This window comes from Lynx rufus, unplaced genomic scaffold (assembly GCF_022079265.1).
Source record: "Lynx rufus isolate CCGP_SWC_20201006 ecotype Redwood Valley unplaced genomic scaffold, mLynRuf1.p SCAF_5, whole genome shotgun sequence".
NCBI lineage: Eukaryota > Metazoa > Chordata > Mammalia > Carnivora > Felidae > Lynx > Lynx rufus.
The window spans coordinates 69,411,821-69,434,688 of NW_025814867.1; the positions used below are offsets into that span (position 1 = coordinate 69,411,821).

General features: G+C 37.2%; 1 protein-coding gene across 3 annotated transcripts in view; it reads right to left on the reverse strand.

Moving 5' to 3' along the window:
• Positions 1–22,868, reverse strand: part of TBL1XR1 (TBL1X/Y related 1) — a 177,984-nt gene that overhangs the window by 81,008 nt on the left and 74,108 nt on the right. For 2 of the 3 annotated variants that reach the window (XM_047099704.1, XM_047099702.1), the window contains one exon: positions 6,037–6,105. The gene's annotated coding sequence lies outside the window, so the exon portion shown is untranslated. Of the gene's footprint in view, positions 1–6,036; positions 6,106–22,868 lie in introns of those variants that run through there. The other variant, XM_047099705.1, reaches the window with a different exon arrangement.

A 22,868-nucleotide genomic window follows, 5' to 3' on the forward strand; every position in this document is an offset into this window, starting at 1 on the left:
TGAGTTGCAACCCTGAGTTGGGCTTTGTGCTGACAGTGTGGAGCCTGCCTGGAATGTTCTCTCTCTCTCAAAATAAATAGATAAACTTAAAAAAAAAAAAAAAAAAGTAGATAGTAAAAGGGAACAGATCATTGGTTTCTCAATATGCACCACCTCAATGATCCTACCTCTAGGGAGGGTCACAACTCTTTGGGGCCTTATCCTCAGTGTAGCAAGCTACAACTTACTGTTATCAGTTCTCTTAGGATAATATAGTTCTGAGAAAATAAATGTTAACAAAATACACTAGAGCAATTTATGAATGAGAAGAATGATTTACTAATTTACACTGAGAATGTAACTGCAGACTGGAACATTCACTGATGCAACAGAGCTGGCAGTGCCCAGCCCACATCCACTTACCGCTCAACTTTCCTTAGGAACGAGACAGCTTTTTTTCCACTAACACCTACAGGTCATCTCTCGCCACAGGTTTAGGTCAGGGAGAAGTTGCTGAGGACCTGCCCACCCCGAAAGCGTAACTCCACCAATATGGAAAGGGAGTTGGTAGACAAATTACTCCCACTTCAATGCCCCTTGAGTGAAATAACTCAGAGGCATATTCTATTCAGTCTCCCAGAGGTCCCTACATGATTTGAGCCTCAACTGCCCACAACAGTAATCTACTGTTTAAGGCATCCTTACTGGCCTCTTTATCTTACTTCCCCACTACTCCATCACACCCACAGGAACTTTCTGGGTTCATTTTCCAAATAAAATGGTTATATCAAGGGTCCAATTCCACTGAAATCAAACATAAGACAGCCAGTCAGCTTAGTTGTTTTCTTAGCAGAAAAATATTATTGTTAAACCAAATTAATTTTTAGAAGTTGTGACATGACTACAGACTCAGAACAAGAGAAAATAGGTCTGAGGGACGGATCAAAAAAGTTGACAGATTTTCTTGAAAAGAAGAATCTTTTCAACAGTTCAAAGAAAAAGACATACAGATAGTTCTAAAAAATATGAAAAGATGCAAATTAGAACTATAGTGAGATATGATTTCTCAACTTTCAGACTATATATATATATATATATATAAGTTCTGACTATATACTGTTTGTAAGTGGGGAAAAAAAACCAGAAGATGCCAAAATGCCTAAGGGAATTTGGAAAATTGCCTAAAAAAATAATATGCATATTTATGGTCACACATAAAACTCCCATTCTTGAAACAAGTTAGGTACATCCATGTAATGGACTACTACACAGTTATTAAAAGGAAGGCAGGCTAGCTCTATACAGTGCTTTAAGATGATCTCTAGTTTACGTATACACGTGGGTTTGCTTATATATATATTTTTTTTAAATAGCAATATAGTTAAAACTGGTTACCTATAAGGGGAGAAATAAAAATGTACCTTATTTATAATTAACATGAATGATTTATATATAATTATAAAACAAAACTAAATCAAAACACTTAAATGCTAAACACTAAAAATAAAATGAAACAAACGGACCTGACTATATAACAAGATGGCAGAAAAATCATACAGGTGAATGTACTTCAAGTACTATAAAACAGAATACTTAACACTGTAAACCCCAGCAGGACAAAGGCCAAAAAAGCAGTTTTTAGTAATCATGTTGGTGGTACTGGTTTAGATATATAAATATATATTAAGACAAAAAATCCTATGTAATACTTCTATATGTATTTTATATATTTACATATTTATATCTGACATATTTCACATATATATTCTATATTTTATATTTTAATGTTATATTACATTTATATTTAATAATACCTAATATTTTACATATATGAAAGAAAAAGAAGTTTATGTAAAAGCCAACTTAAAAAGGCTCATCTGGCCAAGACAATGAGCATCATCATCAGAATAAAAACTACAATGCAATAAACATAAACTATTTAAATCTACAAGCTCAATGACACTTCAAAAAAAAAGAAAAAAATCCTCACTGGTCTACTTTTCCAAGATTCTAGGAAACAACTCAAATACTTTGAAAGTTGGTAAATAAAGGAAAGAATCAAGTAATTAGTATGCCTTTCCTGTGCAAACTGTGCCACAGAGTAACCAAGCATCTGATGAGGGAAGTTTCTTTTACAGAGATATTACAGATCATATATGAAACCTTGATATAATTAGGATATCAACATTTTGAATGTTTGCATAGAAATAAGAGATCTAGGCAGTGATCAACAGTAACCTAATCTCACAAACAGAGACAATTAAACAGCTATTTCTTCTTGGAGTACTCAGCACCTCCTTATGAAATATTCTGTCACCCTAACAACACAAAATAAAGCAAGAAAAACCTGAATTAGATTAAGCTCTTAGATATAACTACTGATTTACAAAAAAGTACAAGGGAAAGAGAAGCATTTTACTACAGGGATGCAATTTAAAAAATAGGGCCGCCTGGGTGGTTCAGTCAGTTGGGCATCCGACTTCAGCTCAGGTCATGATCTCACAGTCTGTGAGTTTGAGTTCCACAATGGGGTCTCTGCTGACAGCCCAGAGCCTGGAGCCTGCTTTGGATTCTGTGTCTCCTTTGCTCTCTGCCCCTCCCCACTCACACTCTGTCTCTGTCTCTCTCTCAAAAGTAAATAAACATTAAAAATTAATAATAATAATAATAATAATAAACACAGAATGAGGAAATTTACATGGCAAGTAAGTTAAAAGGGAAAAATATAATAAATAAGGAGGTAGAAGAGTTAAGGTGTATATACCAACCAAATGTAATGTATGGATTTTGTAGTGACTCTGTAGAAACATTATTTATGAGCAAATGAGGAACATTTAAACTAAACAGCTACTTACTGATATTAAGAAATTATAGTCAACATCTCATGCATTAGAATGTCCACTATCAAAAAAATAAAAGAACGCCACAGAAAATAACAAGTGTTGGACAGAATGTAGAGAATGTAGACAAAGAGAAATCAGAATACTTGTGCACTTTTGGTGGGAATAGAAAATGGTGCAGCCACTCTGGAAAACACTATGGAGGTTTCCATATGATCCAGCAATCTCATTTCTGGGTATGTACCAAGAAGTGAAAGCAGGATCTTGAAGAGATACTTGCACACCCATGTTCACTGCAGCATCATTCACAACAGCCAAAGATGGAAGCAACCTAAGTATACACTAATGAATGAATAAAGAAAATATGATATATGCATACAATGGAATATCAACCTTTAAAAAGAAGGAAATCCTGTCACATGCTACATGCTACAAGACTGATGAGACCAAAGGACATTATGCTAAGTAAGCCAATCACAGAAGACAAATATTGTATGATTCCACTTATACTAAGTATAAAGTATCTAAAGTAGTCAAACTCATAAAACCGAAAAGGAAAATGTTTGTTGCCAGCTGCCGGTAAGAGGGAGAAATGGGAATTTTTCCGTTTAACGGATATCAGTTTCAATCTGTTTGAGTTTTGCAAGACGAGAAAGTTCTAGAGATCTGTTGTACAACAATGTGAATAGAGTTAACACTACACTTAAGTGTACTAACTACACACTTAAAAATGTTTAAGATGACAAATTTTGGTTTTCACTATAATTTTTCAAAAGTATATTTAAATCCCTTTTCAAATAAAAAAAGAAATTATTACCAATTTTTCAAGTGTGATTAATGGTATTGTGTGTGTGTATATATATATATGTATATATATAATTTTTAATAGTCCATATCTTACGTAGCTACATACTAAATAAAATATGTATGAATGAAATCATATGATACAAGTATTAGCTCCAAAATGACAGGGGGTGGGGGGGACATGGAAACAAGGTGGTTAAAGATGAAACAAAATTCCTGACCACTGCAGCTGAGTTCATTATGCTATTCTGTCTTCTTCAGTGTATGTCTGAAAATGTGCACAAAAAGTTAAAATAATAATATACACTTGTAGGCCAACAGATTCTATTAATACAGTGGGATCCACATTTATTTAGGAAAGTAGCTGTAAACCATGATGATGTAAGGTACAATTAGAGTTAAAATAAATTGTACCTAGCCAAGTGAAGGATAAGCAAAAAAGAGTATTATGAATCCCTCATGCTTATTTATATCAAAAACAAAGTTGAGGGTGGGGGTGGGGTGGTAGAGGTAAGGTAAGTGTTCCCACAAAGCATTCCTTTTCATTTTCAGGGAAAGAATGTAAGATACTACATAGCACAGGTTTAACTCAAAACACAGGCATTTCTCAGGTTCATGAGAAAACCACCACTGTGAACCAATACCTATAAATTTATTAGCACATCATGCAAGTATGTACAAATGGCTGTCATGTCCTCAGCTAGACTATAAGCAAGTATGTTGTAATCCTGGCCTTTTTCATCTCTAGCACTAACACATTTTTAGAACTAACATAAATTTCTGTGATCATGACTCAAAAATGATTTAAGGAATTCTCAACAAAATTGGTAAATGTGTTGGAAATAACCTGATTTGAAATACAGTCTAAGAGCTGTTCCAAAAACAAAACAACATACAGTCTGTGAGGGACACATTCAAAAACTCACTTGAAGATAGGCACTTAGAAGAGGTAGCCAGTTACACAGCACCTGTACCTCACATACCCAACAGGCCCGCACAATGGATTCTTAAGGGGGACATGCCACAAATAGTTAAGACTATCAAGAAAACCAACAGGTTTCAAATGTGAACTTCAAACATAAAGCCAAGGGCAGGTAATCCAAATGATGATGCTGATTTACCAGAGAGCTGTTTCTTACATGAGAAACTGTAATGCTTCAGAAGAAAACAGCAGATTTTAACAATGGTTATTGAGTCACCCAAGCACCCTAAAGAACCCAGCAAGCGTCTCATAAACTAATGAAGAACCATGTCATTGTGTCAAGTAAGGCCACACAAAACATTCTCTCTCAGCAGTTAATGGGGAATGTTGAAGAAAATAAGAGGGGGGAAAGAGAGAAGAAATTTTCCTCTTATCAACATACTGACCAGCCCGTCTTTAAAATGAATCATTTCCTAGGAATTTGTTCACAGATAACTCATCTTGCCCACTTATTCTGATTCTAGTTAATTTTTAGTAGCTTTTATTTCAGACTGATACATCTACTATTTCCCACCAAGTTCTAGAAGTCTTTTTCAGTTTCTATAGCTATTTGATTTAATGTTTAAAATAAAAAATTTGATTAAGTAAAAAAAGTTTTAATAATGTACTACAGAAAACATTCTGAAATTGATTATTGTTAAGTAATTAATTGTCCTATTTATTGAACTCTAAAATACATAACCAATACCACTTAGGTAAAAAATTACTTTTTGTAAGGGAGAGTCATTCTGATTTTAGTTAACAGTAATGAGATCACTCAGCCTACAGTTAGAATAAACTTTAGAAATTTAGCCCAATTCTATCATTTAATTGCAGAAGAGTTCTTGCCAAAAGTTATCCAAGACATACACAGAAAAGAGAGCTATCTCAACTCTTACAGATTGGCTTTTCTGCTGTATAACACAGTTCACAGATGTTTATTCCAGAGAGAAAGGTTTCTAAATGATCTTTTTAAATAGTAAGGATGGTTCTCTTGGAAATCATTCACTCACTAAAAACAGGTAGAATTTTAGACATTTAACTGCCCATTAACTATAAATATTAAGATAAATGCAATATGCAAAAAGACTATTTAACAAGAAAATTCTATTCATAAAATATAGCCCACCTGTTAAAATACAAGATCATTGCTACATAATAATAGTTTTCATCCTGATAACTACAGCCAAGTGGTTATACAATCTATAGATGATGGAACTCTCCAAAGTAAGGGTTCGCCCTTTTCTTTTTTAACTAAATAATCAAAAATTAATTACTTTAAGTGCCTTACCTCACATATATTTTTTAAAACATTTCTTTACTCTGGGAACACAGATATATTTTGTCAACCTATGACAAACTTTAAAAATTCTTAAGAGACCCTCCCAAGTAAGAAAATAATAAAAAGACCAATTAAAACACTCTACCATTCAGAGTGGGAGGAATTCTTACCATTGGCAGTGCATTGATGTGGGGATGTGCAATTGAATATCCGGTACCGCCAATCACAAGTTGCTGCTGCTGAGAAAAAGGAAAGTACAATATTCAGTGTGCCCTAAAACAAATTCAGCTTAAGAGATTTCCCACAACAAGTTTCCGTGTTATCAAATTATTTTTATTTACCTCTGTAAGGTCCCCGCCACCAACGATTATCCTTCCCCCCCCTAAACAACTATTATCTTATATAAGCAACAGCAGCAACTTTTGGGGTAGTAAGTGGCAGGCACTGAATCTTTACAACACTCCTAAAAGGTTGACACAATGAACAAAAGGGAGACTGGAAAAGATGGATTTGCACAAAGCGTACACTCACCCCCATTCAACTTAACTGGTGCAAATATTACTGCGATAGGGCCCAGCATAGCATGTTCATAATCTATGATCATGAGCCACAAGGACTGGTATGAACTTATCTTCTATATATTGTTTAATAATAAAAACAAATGCATGATTGGTTTTGAAACAATTTCAATCAAAACTTATTAAAGTTTAATCTCTTCAGAGTCTACATTTTACAGAGTTTACCCCATCATCTCAATTGCTAAGTCATAGCACATTATTTTCTGTGTCCTTCTGTGTAAAATATACAAGTTGTTTTTCAGACGCCCTGTCAAAGTGGTGGCTCTCCGGTCTAACGCTGACCAGTGCAGATTCCGCCACGTGCTAGAGTACAATTTTACGTAACAGGGCAAGCTGATGCCACAGAAAGGAATGCAGGAGCTTTACCTCCTCCACCAAACCAGTGAATTAAGTCAGTAAACACTAAAAAGATAACTAAGCAAATACACTGAATAACTGTAGAAAGAATATAATCCCTTTAAGTTGGCTTCTCTCTGATTTTATCTTTAATTAACTAGAACTCTCATTTGTGCTGCCAACTCCATGGCCAATCTAAACAACTTCAGGGCTACTAAGTAACTTTCGGGTAGTTAAGTTATAATATCTAGGAATTAAAATAACATTTATTAAACATGGCACACACTTACTGAAATTATACACAGTTACATCAACATATAATATCATATCAGCCTCTGCAGGCACCAAGGTCTTTTGGCACAAGACACTTGTGAACCAGTTGGTGGATCCTTTGTAGACCTACTGGACAAATGCTCTACAGACATCATAAGTGAGTCAAAACAAAAACTAGATTACAGCTAGAACTGTTTACCTCAGGGTCATTTGCTATGAACATCAATTGTTTTATCAGAGTTTTCATGAGTTTTTGAGCTATAAGCTATATAGGGCTACTTGTTATCCAAAAACTGACCGAGCACCCTTAACAGAGAAAAGTTTGGGCATACATCCATTCTAGTTATTTATAAATAATTAACATGTGCTACTGAATTACACACATTTTACTTTTTTTTAATGTTTATTTATTTTGAGAGAGAAAAAGAGAGGGAGGGAGGGAGGCAGGGAGGGAGGGAGGGTGGATGTGTGTGTGTGTGCACACTTGGCAAGTGAGCAGTGGAGGGGCAGAGACAGAGGGACGGAGAGAACCCCAAGCAGTCTCTGTGCTATTCAAGCACAGAGCCCAATGCGGGGCTTGATCTCACAACAGTGAGATCATGACCTGAGCCAAGATCAAGAGTAGGATGCTTAAACGACTGAGCCACCCAGGTGCCCCTAAATTACATGTATTTTAAAACATAGAAAACTGAAGGAACAAAGATGTATTCCTACATGTCAAATATCTTTTTTGATAATCTCTTATATGCTTAGCCATTTTCTAAAATAATTAGATCATAATAGGTAAAAAAGCTCATTCTAGTAGTTTAAGTATCAGCTCTACCATTTGCTTCTTTACTATTCTTATTCACATTTCTCACAGTCAGTTTCTTTTGCATGAATCTTTAAATTATTTGTCTGTTTTGCAGGGTTCGGTTGAAATTACTCCATAAGTCTACGTTATCAAACACAAGTAAACTCAGAATAGTAAGCTCAGACTCATAGCAACTCCCAGAAAAGAAGTGAATGACTGGGATTGCCACAGCTGCCTTGTGGAGCTCCCCCCTCCTCAATCCCTTTATGTACCACTTTAGATAGAACTTTCTGACATCAGGGCGGAATGAGGGTGCAAATTTAACCCATCTGTCAGATATTAGTAACACTTAATTTTTAAAATTTAAAACAAACATAAATAGACTAATAGAGTCCTGTACCCCAATGGATGCTTGTTTTTCACTACCAGGGTGTGTACACACATACCATGCACAAACTCACACAAATCTATCTACCTTTGGAAAATACTAAATTAGATCATTCCAGTTGCTAGTCTTTCTTGTTCCTCCTCTGCCTGGTTCTCTTCTCTTCCTTTTCTGTGATTAGTGAGTCTTTCTTCCATCACACTCATAGATGTCTCTAATCTCAGTTTTCTCTAATTAGTTTTTCTCTACTTTTGTTTTCTTCATCGACTCATTTAGCTTTTCCTTTTAGACTATATTTCCTTAAGGGAAAGAGTCCTAATAGTAATTTAATAAATATTTAAATAGTGAAATAAATATTTGATTCTAGGAGTTCAAGAGTGAATAAATCTGTGGAAAATGGTATGTCAACAGGTATGCCCATTTGCACATATAATACAATCTGAAAAATTTAGGAAGTCCCTACATTAGCTGTTTTCCTAGTCAACTTATTTAGCCACATCCTGGCCATTTTGGAGGGCATATATAAAGCATATATATCACATAATTCTTAAGTTTATAAAATGAATTATCTGAATTTTAAAAGATATAATTATATACTCTTCCAAAGAATTACAAAAATCTAATGCATATTTAAGATAACCTGACAGAATGTATATTAAAACTATTTGTACTAAAGTAATTCAAGTTGTCCAGAAATCCCAAAATGTGTATCCTTTACACCTGCCTTAGTAATCACACTTGCCCGGAATGCTTAGGTGGCTCAGTCCGTTAAGTGTCCAACTCTTGGTTTCTGCTCTGGTCATGATCTCACAGTTTCTGAGTTTGAGTCCCATGCTGGGCTCTGTACTGATAGTGTGGAGCCTGCTTAAGATCCTCTCTCTTCCTCTCTCTCCCACCACCCACCCCCACCCCCACCCCCCCCTCACTCATTCTCAAAAATAAACATGTAACCACACTTGCCCAACATCCTCTACTCTCACCAGCACATCACCAGTGTCTCTGTTCTCTGCACACTTTGGCTGCCATGACATTACTCATCCTGTACCAGGAACTTCCTTCTATTATGTGGTTTTGGCCACTAACTGAGTCCATCTCTTCCAAGGTTCAGCCCAAATCAGCTTCCCCTCTTGATTATTCATCCCACTACCCAAGGACACAAAAATGAGCCTCCTTTATTACAACTGTGTTACTGCTTACTATCAAGCCTCCCCTGCCAGACCTCTTGAGACCAGGGAATTATCGGTCACCTTGCTGTCCCACAAAAGAACTAAGAATAGTGCACAGAACACACACAGTATTTAAGATCCATAATGATGTATCATATTATCCATAATATAATGTGGGAATAGGTAGATACATATTTGAAAATAAAACAGTAGAAACTGTATTACAGCACAAATAAATCATATTGGTAAGAAAGAACTTAACTGTGAATTTTTATTCTAAAGATGTCTAGGAGATCCTGGCTATATATAACCAGTAATTTCAGTACCATTTCCAGGAAGTGGCAAATAAAAGCTGATTATTTTGCCATTTAAAGACGACTCAAGAGCATGTGATCAATCACGTTATAAAATTAGTGTAAACCTACCAACTACTTTGCATACTACATAAACTATAACCCATTTGCTTTACTTATGATGAAATAAATGTTTGCCAAATGTTTGGTTTTGTATCCAAATAAAAAGCTTTGCTCTTACAATCTGTATTTCATAACATTTTACCTGAAATAACTGAAGTATTAATTTTAGAAAAGGCTTTCAGCACAAAAATAGACACTGCTAGGGCACCTGGATGGCTCACTTTGTTTAGCCTCCGACTCTTGACTTTTGCTCAGGTCATGATCTCAGGGTCATGGAATAGAGCCGCATGTCGGGCTCTGTATTGATCATGGAGCCTGCTTAGGATTCTCGTTCTCTCTCCTCTGTCTGCCTCTTCCCTTCTCTCTCTCTCTCTCTCTCTCTCTCTCTCTCTCAAAAGAAATGAACATCACGGGCCCCTGGGTGGCTCAGTCGGTTGAGCGTCTGACTTTGGTTCAGGTCATGATCTCATGGTTCCTGGGTTCCTGGGTTTGAGCCCTACCTCGGGCTCTGTGCTGACAGCTCAGAGCCTGGAGCCTGCTTCGGATTCTGTGCCTCCCTCTCCCTCTGCCACTCCCCCACTTGTGCTCTGTCTCTCTCTCAAAAATAAACATAAAAAAAAAAAAAAGAAGAAGAAGAAGAAGAAGAAAGAAAAGAAATGGACACTGATAACTCAGTAGACCTCTCCTAAAATCTACCACCTAGATATAATTTGAATTTTTTTAAGATACAAAAATCTTTTAAAACAGCACAACAGTATATTTTGACTGATCTTCAAAATTACTGCCCTCCAGTCTCTAGAAGTAAATTTACTTGATTTACAGATTTCTTAAAAAGCTAATGGATTATGGGTTCTCTCCCCAGGGAAAGGTACAAGCAAAACAAAAACTTGCTTATAATTTAAAGTAGCAACAGAATCGAATCTATTACCTTGTAGCCAGAAATAAATTCAAGAAATTGTACCTGGTATCCTTAACAAACAGAAATTACAAATGAATTTATAATTTTGCAGAATTTGGAAGAATCATCCCAAGAATTAAGAGGAAAACATAACAATCAATCTGCTTAGAAAGATTTTAAGTTTATTTCTTTTGAGTGAAGGAAAGAGCACAAGTTGGGGGGAGGGGTGGCAGGGAGAATCCCAAATTCCACTAACAATGCAGAGCTCAAACTCACAAACAACAAGATCATGACCTGGCCAAAGACCCCAGAAAGATTTTTATTAAATGAACTTAACAAAAGTCACAGATAAACTCCAAATTAAATTGTTCAGTACATGACTGAAAACAAATAAATGGTGATTACCTGCAACTGGAACCATAGAAAAAGAAATACATTTGTAAAGCAAAGTGTTTCAACTGAATCTTCTCAATTCCACTGATCCATTTCACAAAAGACTTAGTAAGTTGTCTTCCTTCACATGCCAGTTTCTAGTAACATACTAAGCATTCATCAAGGCCTCCAAGCATCTAGATGTCTGGACCTCTCCTCTCCCCATCTCATTTCCCACCCTATCACATACACGGGTAATATTTGAGGCAGCCAGACAATTAAGAAGGGGGAAGGGGAAGGAGCTGTAACAGGAGGAATATCCTAAAGAAACCAACCCTGAGATGAGACTGAAAGGCAGAATGGTCAGATCAAACAGCTCTGCCATCACTGGCTCTAATTTTCCACTTCTCTTTGTTATTTAGGTGACTCAGAAAAAATGGATTTAAAAGCTGTGTATTATGATCCCTATTTCCTAAAAATTAGATATACTCAGTACCACAAACCCACATCAATAACAATTTAAACATGCATTGGTATCTAATCACGCTACTATTACACTTCAGTTAATTTCATTGGTAGCAACACATGTGGTTGAATTGTACATTTATATAAAAAAAAAAATTACTGTGCAAGAATAAGACAAAGAGCTATCAAGTACCCTGAGATCTGCCCGTTAGAGAATAAGCAATGCAATTAAAGACAATAAAAACCAGAAATTCTCTTTACAGTAAACCACAGTGTTTTTAAAATTAAAGTTTGGTTGGCAGTTTCAAGTGTTACTGAAAGTCAAATTTATTTTTTAGGCACTACAATCTGCCCATCAAAAGTTTCCAGTTCACTAACTTCCAAAATGTTAAGAGAAGCTGAACATGAGAAGAGGCTTAGACTCAAACTTGAGTTATGATACTCGAAAGGTGATATCAAAATGTATAGATAAATACACATTATTGTCAGCTACATGAAAAATAAAAGTGAATATATCAACAAAGTAACTATAATTCCCTTCTCTAAAAAACTATTACTAAATAAATGGTGCAATTTATAATTCATGATATCTTAGAAATATGACAAATGTGAGGATGCCTGGCTGGCTCAGTCAGTTAAACGTCCAACTCTTGATTTTAGTTCAGGTCATGATCATGGAATATGGAACCTGTTTGGGATTCTCTCTCCCTCACCCCGTTCCTCCTCCACTTGTGCACTCGCTCCCTTTTGCAAAATAAATAAACTTAAAAGAAAAAAAAAAAGAAATATGACAAATCTGACAGATCATACAAAGCTGATAACAGCTCAACTTTTTATTTTTTAAGGAGAAAGAAACAAGTAGAGGGAGGATGAAAAGGAACAGGAAAAGCATCAGGGTCTAATAAATAACAGGATGAAAAGAAAAACGAGACTTTGCCTATGATCACACATGTAGGTAGGTAGGTACCCAGCACTTAACAAGTTAGAAGAAAAAACTGATAGAATTCCTACATTTTATTAGGTTTCTCACTCTTCCCAAGGGTTGAATATTTGATTCAAGATACCAAGAACTTGAACAGCTAATTAGGACGACACAAAAATCATTCTGCTGAACAATACATTCCCAGCAGAAATGAAATGGTCATGCCAAGGATACTGGGTCTTTCTGTGTCCTACAGAAATGCCCTTCCAGATTCTAACCTAATTGTGAGACAAAGTGGGTCCCTCATTCAGATTTAATTGGTCTAGAGTAACAATATGCACATCAACTGCATGAAAAGCTCCCCCAAGTGATTCTAAGTGGGGGTTAAAAACCACTGGACTTTGTGGCAGGAAAGGGCACGATGGGGACTAGTCAGAGTTTAATAAATAATCTATCTTGGGGGAGCATAGAGAGATCACTTCTTTCAACTATTAGCACTGCAAAGTGAGTAGTTCTCAGAATTAGAGTGGGAATCACACTATCAAGTAAAAGTTTTATTAATTTGATTTCAAGAGTAACAGTAAGGAACAAAAGATAAACGCCACCCTTCTCCCCAAAAGTGAATTAGAAAAGGGAGGATAATAGTGAGAACACCTTAGAAAGAAACCCAGAAAAAGAACACAAAACAGGGGAGTTATCATTCAAAAAGCACAAAAGGAGCAATGCTGATACCCACATTTAGATAAAAAGGCACATAAAGCCTGAGACTCAGCTACACGTGACAAAACTTAGTAGGGAGAAATTATAGAAGGATATTTTTTTCTGCTCAATATAATGGAAAACTGTCACACACATCAATTGAAGTGAAACAAAAGTTAAACAAAGTCACACAAGTTAAACAAAACCTGGATGTATCACTCAGCAAGAAAGTTACTTGCCACATGATGGCGGGGGCGGTTGTCGTAGGAGCCCCCTGTCCAATTCCTTTCAACTTGGCATTTAAATGTGCTATCAGGGCCATCAGCAGCCTCTGTGGCACCTCTGTGCAAACGACACCCTAGCAGGACAAATTAGAAAAATAAAAAGGCCATACTATGGTACAGGGAGGTAAGCCTGTACTGCGGAGCCACAGAGATTAGACTTGACTCGGAGCTACGGAATTTAGAATGCTAGCCCATCTAAGACAAGTTACTTAAACTCCTGGTGCCTCAGTTTTCTCATATGGAAAATAAATTGTTGTTAAGAGTTGAATAACTTGATATTTATAAAGTGCTCAACAGTGCCTGGCATAGGAGTCACATGCAATCATTTTTAAATAACATATGTAAGAAAAAGGAGCCCTTCCCTCTGAAAGGACACCATCCCACATGAGAGAAATGGCTTGCTGACAGTGTGGCCTGGATGTCAGCATCCACTTGTCCCCTTGGCCGTGCACTTCTATGCAGGACACAAACTGCCCATTCGTATTCTGCTGTGCTATGTGCTACCATGACTCCAGAGTCCAGTTATACTAGGTCTTTCAGAAGTTCATTTAACAGCATTACTACTCAAAATAATTAATCATCGGCAAAACTTTTAAATTAGAACAGATGTGGAGTGTGCCCAAACATGGCAGTTGTCCTGTGTGACCACACAGTGACAATGCACACACCTTACTGTGACAACACAGAGTGACAAAATGACACACTTGACCCTCTCAGTGAAGCAGAGTTTCTCCATCACACTTGAAAACTAAATCTTCGACTTTCACTTTGTAAAAGGATAAGCTTAACTTTTAAAAAATTAAGAACATGCTAGCAGGTAATTACTTAAATGAAAATTGTCATTCTGAAGTCTTCTGAGCACAAAGAAAAAAAATGCATTTATGTTAAAATAGATACTGGGTTCAGAATTTTAAAATGTTTTATTTCTATCTACTGCTCAAGGATGTAAAAGTCATTCTTGTGTGTCTTTACTAAGAGTATTTTCCTTACAGATTTTCACACGAAAAAACTCAGAAACTGCTTACTCTGAGTTCATATTTCTAAAATTGGTATAATCTAGACAGTACCAACAAATGCTTTGCCTTCAGTGAATTAAAACAAGCTCATTTAACTACCATGTTTCTATCAAAAAAAAAAAAAAAGAAAAAAGAAAAAAGAAATACAGTCCTTTAAGATATCAGGGCTATCCTGGGTGGCTCAGTCAATTGAGCATCCAACTTCGGCTCTGGTCATGATCTCACTGTTCGCGGGTTTGAGCCCCGCGTCAGGCTCTGTGCTGACAGCTCAGAGCCTGGAGCCTGCGTCAGATTCTGTGTCTCGCTCTCTTTTTGTCCCTCCTCTGCTCATGCTCTGTCTCTCAGTCTCTCAAAGATTAATAAACATTAAAATAATTTTTTTTTGAAAAAAAATCAGGGCTATCCTGTCTTCTGGCAAAATTCATTCTAAACATGTAATAAAATAAATGACATATTTGTAATTCTAAAAAATGTCAAATTCTCATCTGATGTTGGTTTGCTAAATTGGTTTCCATTTAGCTTTTTCACCATATTTAAAATGAAACATTTAAACAAGCAAATACAAGCTATGTTGTCTGCCTGACCCACTCAGGACACACAAACACGGGGATGGGGGACGAGGATGAGGATGGGGACGGGGACACACACACACACACACACACACACACACACACACACCCTTACCTCTCTCTTTCTCTTTTCTCTCTAGGGGTCATGAAAAGAAGATCCACTTTCTTAATTCAATTTATTTACTTCAATACAAAACACCACTTTCCTCTCCCTGACTACCACTCAAGTTATAATAAAGTACAGACTGAGACTAAATGAATACTACAACTGCTTCATCTTAGTTTTTAGGCACTGCTAAGCAATGGTCTAGAGGTTGGCAAATTATGGCCAGAAAGTTAAGTATTTTGGGTTTTGCAAGCCACACAGTCTCTGTCACAACTACCCAACTCTGTTATTATATTGCAAAGCAGCCAAATACAATACATGAAGGAATGGGTATTACTTTTTCCAATGAAACTATTCATACATACACATTCTCTCTCTCTCTCTCTCTCTCTCTCTCTCTCTCTCTCTCTGACACACACACACACACACACACACACACACACACACACACACACACAGGCATCAGGCAATACACTATGTTGGTACTGAAGTAATTCCCAAGACCACCCAAAATTCTACTGATCCAGGATGGAGCATAAACCTATTAGGACAAATAACCTAAAGGTATAAAGGGATGCCTGGGTGGTTCAGTCAGCTCAGATCATGATCTCACAGTTCGTGAATTTCAGCCTTGCATCAGCATCACTGCTGTTGGCCTGTCAGCATGGAGCATGCTTCCGATTCTCTGTCCACCGCCCCACCCCCCGCCGTCCCTCCCCTGCCTGCATTCTCTCTCTCTCAAACAAACAAACATTTTTTTTTAAAAAAGATAGATATAGGGGCACCTGGGTGGCTCAGTCAGTTAAGCGTCTGACTCTTGATACGGACTCAGTCATGATCTCACGGTTATGAGTTTGAGCCCCACATGAGACTCTGGGCTGACAGTCTGGAGTGTGCTTGGGATTCTCTCTCTCTCTCTCTCTCTCTCTCTCTCTCTCAAAAATAAATAATTAAACATTTTTTAAAAAGACATATTAAAAAAATCAAACTAACAAAGTAAAAAAAAAAATTATTAAAGGGGCACCTGGTGACTCAGTTAAGCATCCAACTCTGGATTTCAGCTCAGGTCATTATCTCATGGTTCGTGATTCAAGCCTTGCATCAGGCTCTGAAATGACAGTGAGGAGCCTACTTGGGATTCTTTCTCCTTCCCTCTCTGTTCCTTCCCCACTTGTTCTCTCTCTCTCTCTCTCTCTCTCCCTCAAAATAAATAAATAAACTTAAAAAAAATCATTCAAGCATTCTCCACTAAAACTATAGCCATTTAGTGGGAAAGAAATTTTCTAAGGCATTCAAACACTGTCTTATGTGGCACCACATGGAACAATGAAGTTCGATTAAAAAAGGATTAAAACTTCAGTATTTCGGGGCGCCTGGGTGGCGCAGTCGGTTAAGCATCCGACTTCAGCCAGGTCACGATCTCGCGGTCCGTGAGTTCGAGCCCTGCGTCGGGCTCTGGGCTGATGGCTCAGAGCCTGGAGCCTGTTTCCGATTCTGTGTCTCCCTCTCTCTCTGCCCCTCCCCCGTTCATGCTCTGTCTCTCTCTGTCCCAAAAATAAATAAAAAACGTTGAAAAAAAAAATTAAAAAAAAAACTTCAGTATTTCTCTGTGATCTTCACACACTTAGAAGACAGATGTAGAATGGAAAGAACTACTGTTTACAAGTTTAACCCCTTCATATCATATCCATATAACCATAAGCATGTCCTCATGTGTAAAATGAGGCTACTGTACAATGCTATACTCTGCAGAGTGTATTTGATAGCCCAACAAGTATGAACAGAGTTCAGTTTATTGTTTAAAAAATAAATAAAAAGCAATGATTCAAAAACAAGAGCACACTGGGGTGCCAGGGTGGCTCAGTCAGTAAGCCTCCATTCTTCACCACAGCTCAGGTCATGATCTCACAGATTGTGAGACCAAGCCCCACCACATCTGGCTCTGCACTGTCATGACAGCACGGAGCCTGCTTGGGATTCTGGCTCTCCCTTTCTCTCTGCCCCTCCCACGCTCATGTGTGCACATGCTTTCTCTCTCTCAAAGGAAACTATAAAAATAGGGGTGCCCGGGTGGCTCAGTCGGTTAAACATCCAACTTCAGTTCAGGTCATGATCTTGCAGTTCCTGAGTTCAAGCCCCGCGTCAGGCTCTGTGCTGACAGCTCAGAGCCTGGAGCCTTCTTCTGATTCTGTGTCTCCCTCTCTCTCTGCCCCTCCCCTGCTTGTACTCCCTCTCTCAAAAATAAACATTAAAAAAAAATTTGTTTTAAATAATAAAAATAAGGGCACCAATCCTACTAAGTTCCTAAAGATGTTTTCACACAGTATACTAATAAATACTAGCAACTAATTGTTAACTGCTTAGTTTAAAAGGCCACAACAGGGTTAAGAAGAGTATTAAAAGATAAAAAAACTTCAGGTTCTAAGCAAAAGAACAAAAAACAAAACAAACCTGTTTATGACTTAACCATGAGATTATAAAAATAGCAACTGGAAGTATTAAAAATAAACAAGCAAAGAAAGAACAATGAAGGCAGAGAGTAACAGACTGGTCCTGGAAATGAACTCTCTTCACCACAGCAAATGCAAGCAGGAAAACATGTTAGCCATAAGTTTTGCCAAAACTAGCTAATGTTCATCAAGTAGATGGTGAGAAGTTGGGACGCCTGGGTGGCTCAATCGGTTGAGAGTCCAATTTTGGCTCAGGTCATGATCTAATAGTTCATGGGTTTGAGGCCCACGTCAGGCTCTGTGCTAACAGCTTCGAGCCTGGAACCTTCTTTGGATTCTGTGTCTCCCCCTCTCTGTGCCCCTCCCCCACTCATGCTCTGTCTCTCTCACTCTCAAAAATAAATAAACATTAAAAAAAAAATTTTAAGTAGTGGGTGAGAAGAAATGAGTTATGTGTATTTTAAATTAAGAGAAAATGAGCTTGTATTTTAGCTTTGACATGGTTTAACGACAAGTGGACACCAAAAATCACTTGTATAAGGTGAACTAAAATGTTACCGCAAAAGATGTTTTTTACATTTTTTTAACAACCCTAAGTCATAATATAACTTACAAATATGGAAAACAAGTAAACTGTAGATTTGCAATTATTTTTTAAATCAACTTCATTAAACTATCTATAGACAGAATTGCATTTAAAACAAAATGTCAGGAGTGCCTAGGTGGCTCAGTCAGTTGAGCGTCCAACTTCGGCTCAGGTCATGATCTCAGAGTTCATGAGTTCAAGCCCCACGTCGGGCTCTGTGCTGACAGCTCAGAGACTGGAGCCTGCTTCGGATTCTACGTCTCACTCTCTCTCTGCCCCTCCCCTGCTCACGCTCTGTCTCTGTCTCTCAAAGAAAATAAATAAATGCTAAAAATTAAAATAAATAAATAAAACAAAATGTCAATCTTCTGATCTTTTCCCAGTTCTCTAATATCAAAGCAACCAGAGATTCCCTCAACAACAAAGGACCTACATACTATAAATGAACTCTCTCCATTAGTGATGCATCAGTTACTCGAGAAAACAGAAACTAAGAAGCCAGATTTTCCTTCAGGAGATTAGGAAGCAACAGAATTTAATGCCAATGTTTCATCTTTCCGCCACATTAGATGGTAGAATTGTCATTGTTGGGCTGTTGTCTGTACTGACTGTTAAAAGAGTTATCTGGCTGTAGACAATAGAACTCTGAGGAGAAAGCAAAGAGGAAGAAAAATTTTATCAACCTCTCTCCTAAACACTGTTAATTTTAAAAGTTAGCCCTTTACTGACAATGTAAAGTACATCAATAAATAAAGATCCTTGCCCTGGGAGACTTTAAATTCCAACATAATTTAGGACTAAGTGTTGTGTAGGAGATGACAAGCTATGAAAAAAGAAAAACTACCAGGAAGGTCAGGAGTTCAGGAGTTTTCTGTGAGGAGGAGGTGGTGCCCCCAGGTTGAAACAGTAATATGTAGGATGGTCAGAACCAGTCTGTATTTCAAGTGAGCGCTGGCAAGATAAGAAGCTCCTGCGTATTCTATGTTCTGTATGCAGACAATCATATACGAGGAGGTGCTTTACCTTAATACTGTGACCATAGGATCATGTTCATGTTTGTTGGAAGCCATACCTGGAACATGTATATTTATCAAAGAGTTCATTTATGTTTCAATTACTCTAATTTTTCCTCTGAGCTACCTGTTCTTGCCTACATTTGCTGTGTATTATAAAGCTATAATTCTAGGGTAGATATTAGGCATTATAAAATGATAGGTTTACCTAAATATTTTAGCATTATAGGGGCACCTGGCTGGCTGACTTAGTAGAGCAGGAAACTCTTGATCTCGGGGTTGACTTCAAACCTCATGCTGGGCACAGAGATTACTTTAAAAATATTTTTAAAAATAATTTTATAAATAAATATTTAGCACTATAATATTATGGAGGCCATCATAAATGTTATCAAATGAGACAGAAGATACGTTATATTTTTAAAAACTTTTTAATTGCCCAGAGTCCGTTTAATCAAAGTATTTTTCACACAAGCATTCTTGCACAGTTAACATTAAAAAGCTTCTAACTTTTTCAAGACACAAAATACAAAAACAAAACAAAACCCAGAAAATAAAACAGAAAAATATGCCAGTGAAATGGAATGTCTAGTCACTTTAAGTTCTACTGCAGTTTAGACACAGGCTCAATTTTTAAATATCCAGCAAAGGTTTACATTGTACCTGATACTGCATATATTTACCTGCCATCACTACTTTAAAATACTGAACAAGGTAAAAGTAACAAAACCCAAATGTGCGATATAGACCAAGGCTTCCTCAAATGCTTATTAAGAACTGTTGGTCTTGGGGAGCTTGGGCAGCTCAGTTGGTTGAGCATCTGATTTCAGCTCAGGTCATGATCTCACAGTTCATGCGTTTGAGCCTCGCATCAGGTTCCACGCTGGCAGTGTGGGGCCTGCTTGGGATTCTCTTGCTCACTTCCTCTCTCTCTGCCCCTCCCCTGCTCATGCCCTTTACGTTTTTTAAAATAAACTTAAAAAAAATTTTTTTTTAAAAAAGAACTGTTGGTCATTTACCCCCCTGTGTCCAACCAATTAATATTCTTGAGAACAAAAATAAAGAGACAGTGAGACTAGTTTATGAAAATGCACAAAGCTAGAATTAAAAAGGTTAGCTGAATTTATTTCAATACCTCCAACTGTAAATTCCTAGAAAAAAATTAAGTTATCTCGATAACTGTGCCTACTATCATACCTAAAATGGAATTCTGGGTTCCAATGAGTATTAAATGACAAGGGGCTGGTGAGGATCTGTGCAGATAGGGGAATGGCAACTAAATCTCAACCTCTTCTCCTTAAGAAGGAATATAAGCCAGAAATTGTTTAAAGAATACTATGAGGAAACTATCTTTGCCACAAACAGAATGAAAATCTGTTGCATAGGACTGCTCACTGGCCTCTTGATTTCAAGTCAAGGCTAATCAATCAGATAAAGAGCATTCTGATGACTCAGACTGGATTAGATGAACTCACAAAAAAACAAAGAAGGCTACTGAGTTTACTTGGAAGGATATAGGACAGGAAAAGACTATCTGAGAGCTTCAAGCCAGGCATGTCAGCAGAACACACAATCCAGGAGCTATAGTCTTCACAGCTCTCCGTCCCACCACTTCAACTGCTCAGGTATGAGGGAGCAAGAATTCACGAAAGGACATGGAAGCTACTTTGGGTTAAAAACCACAAACTCCACAAAGGGTAAGATTTTCATGGGCCTAGCTTCCTGTGGATCCAACCCACCAAAGCATATGCTCCATTGTAAGAATGTACCCCACCTTCCCTCCACATATGTACTCCCAGTCCAGATGCAGTTCACAAGTCAGGGACCACTCTGCCATGCCCCCATGTTGGCTGGTAATACTGCTGGACGTTCCACTTTTATGTTTTAAATGAAACACAGACAAAACTGAACCAAGGTTATTTATCCACAGAAAGAGAAAAGGTTTGGTGACTCCTTGTCTTACAACACACGTGGGTACTCATCTCTACTCTGTCTCTAGGTTGTCAGTGGTCTTGGACCTGTAACTTAAAGCTTCTAGGAGCAATTCACCTCCTATAAGCAATGACTGGCTTGAATTGAGAAATATGGCAATACAGACAGAAAACCAAACTAACACACTACAAGATATCTTACAAACAACATAGAAAATCTCTTTTGATGATATGAAGGCTAAACAAAGCTAAAGCAGTGTAGTTCAAAAGGAAATTGAGGCCCAGAAGTTAGTCTTACAAGAAGTAGTGAAATATTAAACTCTGCACTGCTTGCACACTCAGTATCATTTAAATATCATAACAAGCTGTATAGTAAGTATTGCATCTATTTCAAAAACAGGTTAACTAAGGCTCAGAGCAGTTCCTAGACCAAGATCAACAGTAAGGCCAAGTAAGCGGACATCAGATGCCAGGTTAAATTCTTAACCACTCTCCTCTTCTATGTCTCTTGAATCTCTTTTCGAAGCTTTTGTTTCCAATAATTTTCCTTTAACAACAACATGATAATGATAAAGATCTTTTAATGAAAGTTGAAAGTATCACTTAGGAGAAAGAGATCTATAGCCATGTTCTCTTACTGCCACAGGGAGGGCACAATCAGCACAGCAAGGATCACAGGCAGCCACCTGAAGACAGCTTACATCCACCCACCAATAAATACTACTTTTCGTCACCTATCATTACCCAGCTTCCAAATACTCTGAACTTCGCGTGTTTCATACAACCAACTAGTTCTTGAAACACTAGGTAGGTTTAATTGTTTAAAAACAGATACATAACAGAAATCAGGAATTTCACTGATGAAGGTTAGGTTATATTTATTTATATATCAGAATTCCTTAGGGAGCATGGAATTTTAAAATGCATAATCCTCCTACTTTTGGAAGTTTATCAAAAGTCCTGGAAGGCACAAAAACACTATAGCCATTTCTGCAGCAAATACTGTGTTGCTTTTGGTTTAATATTCATTACCCAAAACAAAAGCCTGAATGTTATCCTTAACTCTTCCCTGTCTCCTTTGTCAGCCATATCAATCACTAAATTTGATCAATTCTCTTTCCTAAATATATCTATAATGTCTACTGGTTCCTTGAATCCTACCACCCATTCTTCGTAGCTCAATCTGCTTCCCCATCAACTTTGATAAAATCCAAAGCAAAAAAATTATTTTTAATAGGCATGCACCCCAAAATTTATAATTGAACAGCACTTGATTATGTGAAAATTCAGATTTGTTTTTTTTGTTTGTTTGTTTTTGTTGTTATTATTTGTCTGTGGGTTTTGTAATTTTCAAGTGAAAGAGGCAATAATGGATTTCTCTGTTGGGTCACTGTTTATTTACATAACAACTATTAGTTGCCTTCAGCCTCCCTGCTAACATAATGCCAATTTTGTTCAAAATAGCAACATATCCACATAATACTTTCTCAGCCTTTCTTGCAGCTAGAGGTAGCCATGTGAAATAGCCTGGTTAATAAGATCTAAGCAGAAATAGGGGTGGGTGCAGGGCTCCCAGCCATCATAGCAAGAGAGGCAGCTAGGGAATCTTTTGTTTTCCTAAAAATGGAGAACAGATGCAGATGTTTAAACCTGATGCCTCCTGAAGCAGTAGCCATTTTTCAACCAAGGCAATATGCCTGATGGACTTCCTTACACTGGGGACAACGGAATAAAAAAAATAGCG